The 9,116-nt window shown below is 41.2% G+C and overlaps 1 protein-coding gene across 5 annotated transcripts in view; it reads right to left on the bottom strand.

Moving 5' to 3' along the window:
* Positions 1-333: 333 nt before the first annotated feature.
* ZNF334 (zinc finger protein 334) overlaps positions 334-9,116 on the bottom strand; it is a 44,639-nt gene continuing 35,856 nt past the window's right edge. For 4 of the 5 annotated variants that reach the window (XR_001886697.1, XR_001886700.1, XR_001886702.1 and 1 more), the window contains one exon: positions 334-461. The gene's annotated coding sequence lies outside the window, so the exon portion shown is untranslated. Of the gene's footprint in view, positions 462-7,211; positions 7,255-9,116 lie in introns of those variants that run through there. The other variant, XR_001886699.1, reaches the window with a different exon arrangement.

The following is a 9,116-nucleotide window of genomic DNA, read 5'->3' as shown; positions in this document are numbered from 1 at the left end:
TTAGCTGGGTATGGAGGCATGTGCCTGTAGTCCCAGCTACTTGGGAGGCTGAGGCAGGAGAATCACTTGAACCCAAGAGGTGGAGGTTGCAGTGAGCCGAGACCGTGCCACTGCACTCCAGCCTGGGCAACAGAGTGAGACTCTGCCTCAAAAAAAAAAAAAAAAAAAGGGAAATCAGAACCAAAGCACACTGAACCACACATTGCTAACTAGGGAGAAGAATCTGAATATATTGTAACATCAGTAAACAATTATATATATGTATATACTCACCCATATCCAGGATTTATGGCCATCATGTAGATTGATGAGGAGTCAACGGCCAGAATAATTTGATCATGCTGATTCAAGGCCACATCTGTAGGAGTTTAAAGTCCTGTATAGAGGCCTACCACCTCTGCAAGATGCCTTGAAGTCTTTTTGCTCAAATTCTCCCTTTGCATGTTGGGGCTAAAGCAAATCTAGAACAAAGAATTACTGTTAAGGCTAAGTGTAAAGTATGTGAAGTATAAAGAGTAAAATGCTAAACAGACAAAGTCTTCAATAGATACAATGACTGAATAAAGTATTGCTCTAACCAGGGCACCTTTGGGGGCAAATCGGGGTGCAAATAATTTCACTAATTGGCACAAGCTTCTATCACCTTGGTTAAATTAGGAGCTATAGTAACCCACACCAAAAATGGTAGTTTACTGAGAGAGATAGAGAGAAGAGAAGAGGGGGTGAAGGGACAGAAAGGAACAGAAACCGAGGCATAGATAGATTATCAAAGCTGACAGGAGCTTCCAGTATCATCCAGTACTTATTCTCACCCTGTGGTTTATATGCCCTAAGGAAACTGTGGGTCTATTCCAACAAGTAAAGGAAACCACAGGATTAACTTGGCATATCTCCTTGCAGGACAAATTATACTTAATGTCACATAATAGAAGCCATTATTGTTCTATGAAAAATATAAATATGGAGCAAATCACAAAATCATTTATTTTAAAAATAAAAACTAACCTTTTCAACAAATGGTGCTGGAGCAATTGGACATCCATAGACTTAAAAAAACAAACCTTGACTTAAACTTCAAACTTTATACAAAAATGAACTCAAAATGAATCAAAGACATAAATGTAAAACTATAAAACTTTTAGGAAAAGTAAAATCTTTAGACTGGAAACAAAACATGATCCATAAAAGAAAATATTTATAAATTAGACCTCATCAAAATTAAAAACTTTTGCTCTGTGAAAGACAAATGAAGAGAATGAAATGACAAACTACAAAGTGGGAGAACATATTTGCAAACTACACATTTGATGAAGGGTTGGTATCTAATATATACAAAGACCTCTCGACACTCAATAGCAGGCCAGGCGTGGTGGCTCACGCCTGTAATCCCAGCACTTTGGGAGGCCGAGGCGGGCAGATCACAAGGTCAGGAGATTAAGACCATCCTGGCTAACACGGTGAAACCCCGTCTCTACTAAAAACACAAAAAATTAGCCGGGCGTGGCGGCGGGCGCCTGTAGTCCCAGCTACTCTGGAGGCTGAGGCAGGAGAATGGCATGAACGAAGGAGGTGGAGCTTGCAGTGAGCCGAGATCCCACCGCTGCATTCTAGCCTGGACAACAGAGTGAGACTCTGTCTCAGAAAAAAAAAAAAAAAAAAAATCCAATTAGAAAGTGGGAAAAAGACATGACAGGATATTTCACTGACAAGGACACACAGATGGAAAATAACCACATGAAAAATGTTCAACATCATTAGCCAGTAAGCAAATGCAAATTAAAACCATAGTGTGATATCACTACCTGCCTATCAAAATGGCTAAAATAAAAAACAGTAACACCATTAAGTGCTGGCAAGGATGTGGTGAGACTGGATCACTCACACATTGCTGGTGGGAATGTAAAATGGTACAACCACTCTGGAAAATAGTTTGGCAGTATCTTATGTGCAATTACTCTACAACCCGGCAATTTTACTACTGGGCATTTATCCCAGAAAATAAAAACATATGTTAACACAAAAACCTATACACTAATTTTCATAGTAGCTTCATTTGTAATAGCCCCAAACAGAAAGCAGCTCAGATGTCTTTCAAGGGTAAATCATTAAACAAATGGCATACATCCATACCAGGGAATACTTCTCGGCAATAACAAGAAGCAAATTATCAATACATATAGTGACTTGGATGAATCTCCAGGGAATTATGTTGATGATAAAAACCAATCCCAGAAGTTATATACTGTATGATAATATTTATATAACATTCTTGAAATGATAACATTTTAGAAATGGAGAAGAGATTAGCAGTTAATTGGGACAGGAGAGAGGGTGGGGGGACAGTGGTGTGGTTATTGAAGAAGCAAATGTGGGTAACACCAGAGATCCTGGAGGTGATGAAAACGTTCTGTAACATGACAATGGTGGTGAATACTAGAACCTACACATGATAAAACTGTATAGAATTAACACACACATACAAATGAAGTAAAGCTAAGGAAATCTGAATAAGATTGGAGAATTTTATCAACCTCAATATCCTGGTTTTGATACTGTACTATAATTTTGCAAGATGTTACCATTAGGAAAAACTGGGTAAAGGGTACATGAGGTCTCTATTTTTTCTTGCAACTGCATGTCGATCTACAATTATCTCAATACAAACGTCAATTATACAAAATAGAAGTTAGACTTAATGTCTTTTTCATATGTGCAGTCTCAGGTTATACCCACAGAACCTCTGATACACTTGTATTATGCTGCTGACAAAAAAAAAAGTGAAATAACCCAATGCCTTCATTTTAAAGATGAGTCACATAAAGGTTAGGCGACTATCCAAGCTGATAAAGCTTGTTTCATTTATCATAGTTTCTGCCTTTCTATAGTTACAATAATGATGGAGAATTTTATGTCAATGTTAAGATGTCCAGTCCTGGGTTCAGACAACTTTGGGATATATCCTATCAGTACTCAAACAGTCTCACCATGTGATCTTAGAAAAATAATCTGTTTGCATTTTCTACTCATTAAAATGAGGTAATAAAATAATCCCATACACCGATGGGATTTCAAGATACTGAAATAAAATAATTCATGATGGTACAGTGGATGGGTGATAGGAGACTCTCAAAATAATGCCTGTTTTCCGGCATATTAAGTGTTGGACACTAGAGCTAAAGGCTTTGAATACAAAGAGATAAAAGGTATAGTTTCTGCTTCCATAAACAGAGTCTAGGAGAGAGAATAAAATAATATAAAGATAACTGCAGAGAATAAAACGTGAAAAATAGGAGGGTACAGGGAATTGGTGGTTGAGGCTGGATAGGTAAATGTGGCAGGTAGGGAAGGCACCTTTTTAGGAATTGGCACTTTGGCTATGTGTATGTTGTCAAAGAGCCTAACAGTCTAGTCTCTTTTTTTTTTTTTAAGCGACAGGGTCTCACGCTGTTGCCCAGGCTGGAGTGCAGTGATATGATCATAGCTCACTGCTGCCTCGAATGCTGGGGCTCAAGTGATCTCACCTCAGCCTCCCAAGTAGCTCGGACTATAGGCACATGCCACCATACCTGGAATTTTAAAATTGTTTGTAGAGACAAGGTCTTGCTATGTTGCCCAGGATGGTCTCAAACTTCTGGCCTCAGGAAATCCTCGTGCCTCAGCCTTGTAAAGTGCTAGGATTACAGGTATGAGCCACCATGGCTGGCCTAGAGCCCGGTCTTTTAGAGTCTGATGGATTTGAGGATGGAGCTCAGTGCTATCCCTCACCAGCTGTGTTACTGTGGGCAAAATTGCTTATTTTTTTTAATCCTCCCTTTTCTCATCTCCAGAATAAGAAGACTGCAAAATAATAATTCCCTCTAGGGTGCCTGTGTCAGTTAATGAGATCGTGAATAGGGAAATGCTTAGCACTCAGTATCTTCCTGCAGTTTGCTAAAATAGCCACAGTCTATGCAAAAATGTAAATATCTTTCTGTATAACTGGGCTACAAACGATGGTAGAAAACATAATCATAGCACTCCAAGGTCATTTCACATCTTCATGTTTACAACAGACTATTCTGAAATAGTCAGTCGATTGAGAAATTAAATTCTCTGTTTTCAACATTCACATGTGCTCTCTGGTACATTCTCTCCTCTCAAGCACTCCCTCTCCCTTTCCTCTGATTTTGCCTCAGAATTACAGTTGTCAATGAAAAGAGTCAAACTCTGTAAAATATTTGAAGAGATGTATTCTGAGCCAAATATGAGTGACCAATGGCCCATAACACAGCCTTCAGGAGATTCCAAAAACATGTGCCCAAGATGGTCAGGCTACAACTTGGTTTTACACATTTTAGGGGCATAAAAGACATTAATCAATACAAATAAGATGTACATTGGTTCAGTCTGGGAAGGCAGGACAACTGGAAGCCAGGGGCTTCCAGGTCATAAGCAGATTCAAATACCTTCTGATTGGCAATTGGTTGAAAGGGTTAAGTTATTGTCTAAAGACTTAGAATCAATGGAAAGGAATGTCTGAGCTAAGATAAGGGATTATGGAGACCAAGTTTTTATCATGCAGGCAAAGTCTCCAGGTGGCTGGCTTCAGAGAGAATACATTATAAATGCTTCTTACCAGACTTAAAGAGTATTCTCTCAGTAATTTCAAAAGGGAGGAGGGTATAATGAGGCATGTCCGACCCCACTTCCCATCATGGCCTGAACTAGTTTTTCAGGTTAACTTCGGAATTTACTTTGCCGAGAGGAGGGATCCATTCCGGTGGTTGGAGGGCTTAGAATTTTATTTTTGGTTTACATAGTCTTCGTGCAGGGAAGCACTTAAAAAAAAAAATGAAGGAACAAGGGAATATGTGTCAGGTCTGGGTGCTGGTGGCTGGGCCCTGCTGGCCTCTATAGGGGCATTTCATCCCTTTGGGTCTTTGGTTTAGGCTTCAGTCCTGTTGCATCCCCTGCTGGGGTCATTTAGTCACCCTGGCCTTTGGATGCAAGTGAGCATCTGGGCTCACTATCCTCCTATAAGGCCTCTGGTCCAGATGTCCTCACCCTATGCTCACCTCACCCCATCCCTGGCCACCCTCAGTCTCTGGCTCTCTGTATCAGTTATCTATTACTGCTGGAACAAATGCCTGCAAACTTAGTGGCTCAAAATAAAAACTTTTCTTAGAGGTCTAGAGGTTAGAAGTCCAAAGCAGGTCTCACAGGGCTAAAATCAAAGTGCTGGCGAGACTTGGTTTTATACATTTTAGGGAAACAAAAGACATTAATCAATACAAATAAGATGTACATTGGTTCAGTCTTTCTGAAGGCTCTAGGGGGGAACCTGTCTCCTTGCCTCTTCCTGCTTCTGGAGGCTCCTACTTGTCTTTTATTATCTGATTTTCTTGCCTCCTTCTTTTAAGGACCCTTTTGATTATATCAGACCCACCCGGATAATCCAGGATAATTGCCCCAACTCAGGATTCTGTAAGCCAAAACAAAAATCCCAGGCCCCCCAACAGACTGAACAGGAAGTCAAGTGAAACCTGAAAAATGAAATTCACAGTCATGATGGGAGGGAAGGGAGGTTGGACACGCTTCGTTGTACCCTCCCCCTTTTGGAGTTCAGCAGAACTGACCAGCATTAACACTAAAATAGAGATCACGAGACTGACAAAACAGACTGTGGCAATAAGAGATCAAATTCCATCCTGACTCTGGTGTAGCATCACATGACAGATATCAGACTCTGAAGGAAATCAAAATATTTTACCCCAAAATACATTTCTCTGACATTTTGAAATGGCCCTGCAAAGCTGTCTTTTGTGGGGAAAATTCCGCATCTGTAGAGAACCTCCACTAATGCAGCCCAGTCTTTCTGGGATCTAGGAGTGATGTACTAAGAGTTTGACAACTTTAAGGTCTGAAAAGAGACATTTACCATCTATTCTCGCTGAAGCCTGCTGCCTGGAGGCTTCATCTACATAGTAAGAACCTTGGCTTTCACAATTCCCCCCACCCACTTATCTTAACTAAAGCATTTCTTCCTACTGACTTCAAGTCTATAGTTTACCTCTTTCAACCCATTGCCAATCAGACAATTTTTGAATCCACCTATGACCTGTAAGCTCCCCAACTCTTTGAGATGTCTCACCTTTCCAGGCCAAATCAATCTATTCCTTACACGTATTGATCTATGTCTTTGCCTGTAACTTCTGTCTCCCTAAACTATATAAAACCAAACTGTAACCTGACCTCCTTGAGCACTTTCTCAGGACCCCCTGAGACTCTTCCTGGAGCCATGGTCACTCATATTGGCTTAGAATAAACTCCTTTACATATTTTAAAGAGTTTGGGTTTTTCGTTTACAATTATTAATCACGTTTGCCAAGTAAGGTCACATATTCACAGGTTCTGGGGGTTAGGATGTGGACATCTTTGGGGGGCAATTGTTCCACCTTCCATACCATCCTATTATTCCCAATCCCTTTCTGGGACAAGCAGCACACACTGGATTCCCCCATGTCACTGACGGGTCATGGGGAAGTGGAGGTGCTACTTTATGCTGTCCTACTGCTCAAAGTGCCAAACTGCCTCTCCTTCTCCATGCAGCTGCCTCGTGGGAGTGAGAGGCACCAGGTGAGGCCTCTTATCTCAGATATTCAAGTGGAAAGAGTGGCACAAGCCTATCTGGGGTGTGTGCTATATGACATCATGCCTGGGGTACATAGTAGGCATGAATAAAGAGCACTGGGGAATTTTCAGCCTAAGCCTTGATGTGACAATCCTGCATTCCCCAATCCTTCCCTGTTCTCACTATAATCAGGACCAAAAGAGCTGAATCCTGCAGGTAGTGAGCTGGGCTTGATTAGGAAATGAGAAGGTTCTGGGTGTGATGATCTAGGTTCTACATAGGTAGGCTCAGAAGCGCGCTGGGCCTGCTAGCTGTATCAGAGTTGATCTTTCTGAGAAGGTGAGTTCAAGTTCTGTTTCAGTGGGTGGCAGGGAAAGTTTTGTTCAAGGCAGATCTGGAAAACGGAGTCTCACACTTTGACACATAGGGAGAGACCCCAATATCCAAAATCCCAGCTGCTGCAGCACACCTGTGGGCTCTCCTGAGGGCCCAGAAGGAGAGAGAACCTGAAGGCCAAGGTTGGTATGCTGTTACAGATTTCTGGTTTCCTCTGTGTGTGTGGTTGGGCATGGGGGTTGGAGTACCTGGTCTCACATACTTCTGTCCTCAGTTTTAAGGTGTGGCTCCTCAGGAGTCTGTGTTCCCTGAGAACAGGAGGTGAAGAATGAAAAGGAAAATGGCTCGGTCATTTCTAGAGGTGATATCACAGGTGAATTGCTTACATCTGATTTCCTTCCTAAAATACCAATTTACAGCACTAAAGACATTTTGCATTTGTTCCACAACGGTGCAGTTCCCCATTCTGGTGATGAGGTGACAGTCAGAGGGGCAACAGAGGGGACCTAAATAACCCAGAAGCTTTCTTTAGTGACCCAAGATTTAGTATTCATTCAACAAACTGCTCAAACTCTGACCCAAGATTTAGTATTCATTCAACAAACTGCTCAACGACTGCCCCAAGATTGAGGATTCATTCAACAAACTACTCAAGGACTGACTGACCAAGGGGAGTCATCAGAGCAGGTCTTCTAGGCATGAATTTGTTTGAAAACTTTCAGGCTGAAAAATAGGAGTCCCCGGGGATAGTGAGTTCAGGCTGAAGTTGAACAGCTTGCATGTGTTGGGGGTGCAGGGAGCAATGGCTTAACTTGGTGTCAAATCTATGCAGGAGCTGGCACAGGCAGTCAAGTGGCTGGGATGAAGGTGGAGGGATGCCCCCATATTTCTGGGTAACAAGAGGGCACTGGTCCTGACAGACTTAAAATCCAACACATCAAACTATGCTAATTAAAATAACATAGAAATTATAATACATTGATGGGAAAATAGAAGGCCAGACACACATTGTGGTAGAATGAACAATCTCCCCCACTCATTGCAAGATGTTCCCATCCTAGTCCCCATCCTGGAAGCTGCGAATGTGTTATTTTACATGGAAAAAGGGACTTTGCAGGTGTGATTAAGTTGAGGATCTTCAGATGGGGGTTTCTCTTGGGTTGTCTGGGTGGGCCTGAAATGTAATCACTGGGTCTTTGTAAGAAACAAGCAGGGGGATGCTATGTTGCTGGCTTTGAAGACAGGATACGGCTGGCCACAAGCCAAGGAATGCAGGTGGTTTCTAGAAAGCTAGAAAAGTTGAGGAATCAGATTCTTCCTAGAGCCTGCAGTGGGGACACAGCACTGCTAACCCATATTGTACTTCTGAATTCCAGAACTGTAAGATTATAAATTTGTGTTGTTTTAAGCCATGAAGTTGGTGGTAATTTGTTACGGCAGCAGTACAAAACATTCGTTTCCCACTAATCCACATATTTAGTGCCACATATTTAGAACTGAGTAAATGACGGAGATCATGTTTACGTTAGAGGACAGGCTGATTTAATCGTGGCATTAAATAACAATGTCCAGATATAATAGCTAGAATTCCACTGAATCATAAATGAATTTACCAAAACATCTTTTAAAATGAAGTCTGAAGACATTTTCATCCCTCAGTCAGGCAGACCTGAGTTAAATTTTACCTCTGTAATTTTAATTTTGAAATTATATAAGAAATCTATCAATGTATGATGTTCTTTTTAACTATGCAGATGAAGAATTTTTTCAAAGTCCTTTTTAATCGCTAACCCTACTCACCACTGTCCTCAGTTTTATACACAATAGATCTTTTTTATTGATATGTCTATATTCTGTAACTTTTTTTTTAATTTTTATTATACTTCAAGTTCTATACTTAAAGTTCTACTTTAAGTTTTATTATACTTTAAGTTCTAGGGTACATGTGCATAACGTGCAGGTTTGTTACATATGTAGACTTGTGCCATGTTGGTGTGCTGCACCCATCAACTCGTCAGCACCCATCAATTCATCATTTATATCATGTATAACTCCCCAATGCAATCCCTCCCTCCTCCCCCCTCCCCATGATAGGCCCCAGTGTGTGATGTTCCCCTTCCCGAGTCCAAGTGATCTCATTGTTCAGTTCCCACCTATGAGTGAGAACATG

The sequence above is a fragment of the Rhinopithecus bieti genome, unplaced genomic scaffold (genome assembly GCF_001698545.2).
Source record: "Rhinopithecus bieti isolate Rb0 unplaced genomic scaffold, ASM169854v2 scaffold_10347, whole genome shotgun sequence".
In the NCBI taxonomy this organism is placed as follows: Eukaryota; Metazoa; Chordata; class Mammalia; order Primates; family Cercopithecidae; genus Rhinopithecus; species Rhinopithecus bieti.
The sequence above is the reverse complement of the archived record's forward strand: the minus strand, read 5'-3'. Positions and strand labels throughout refer to the sequence as shown.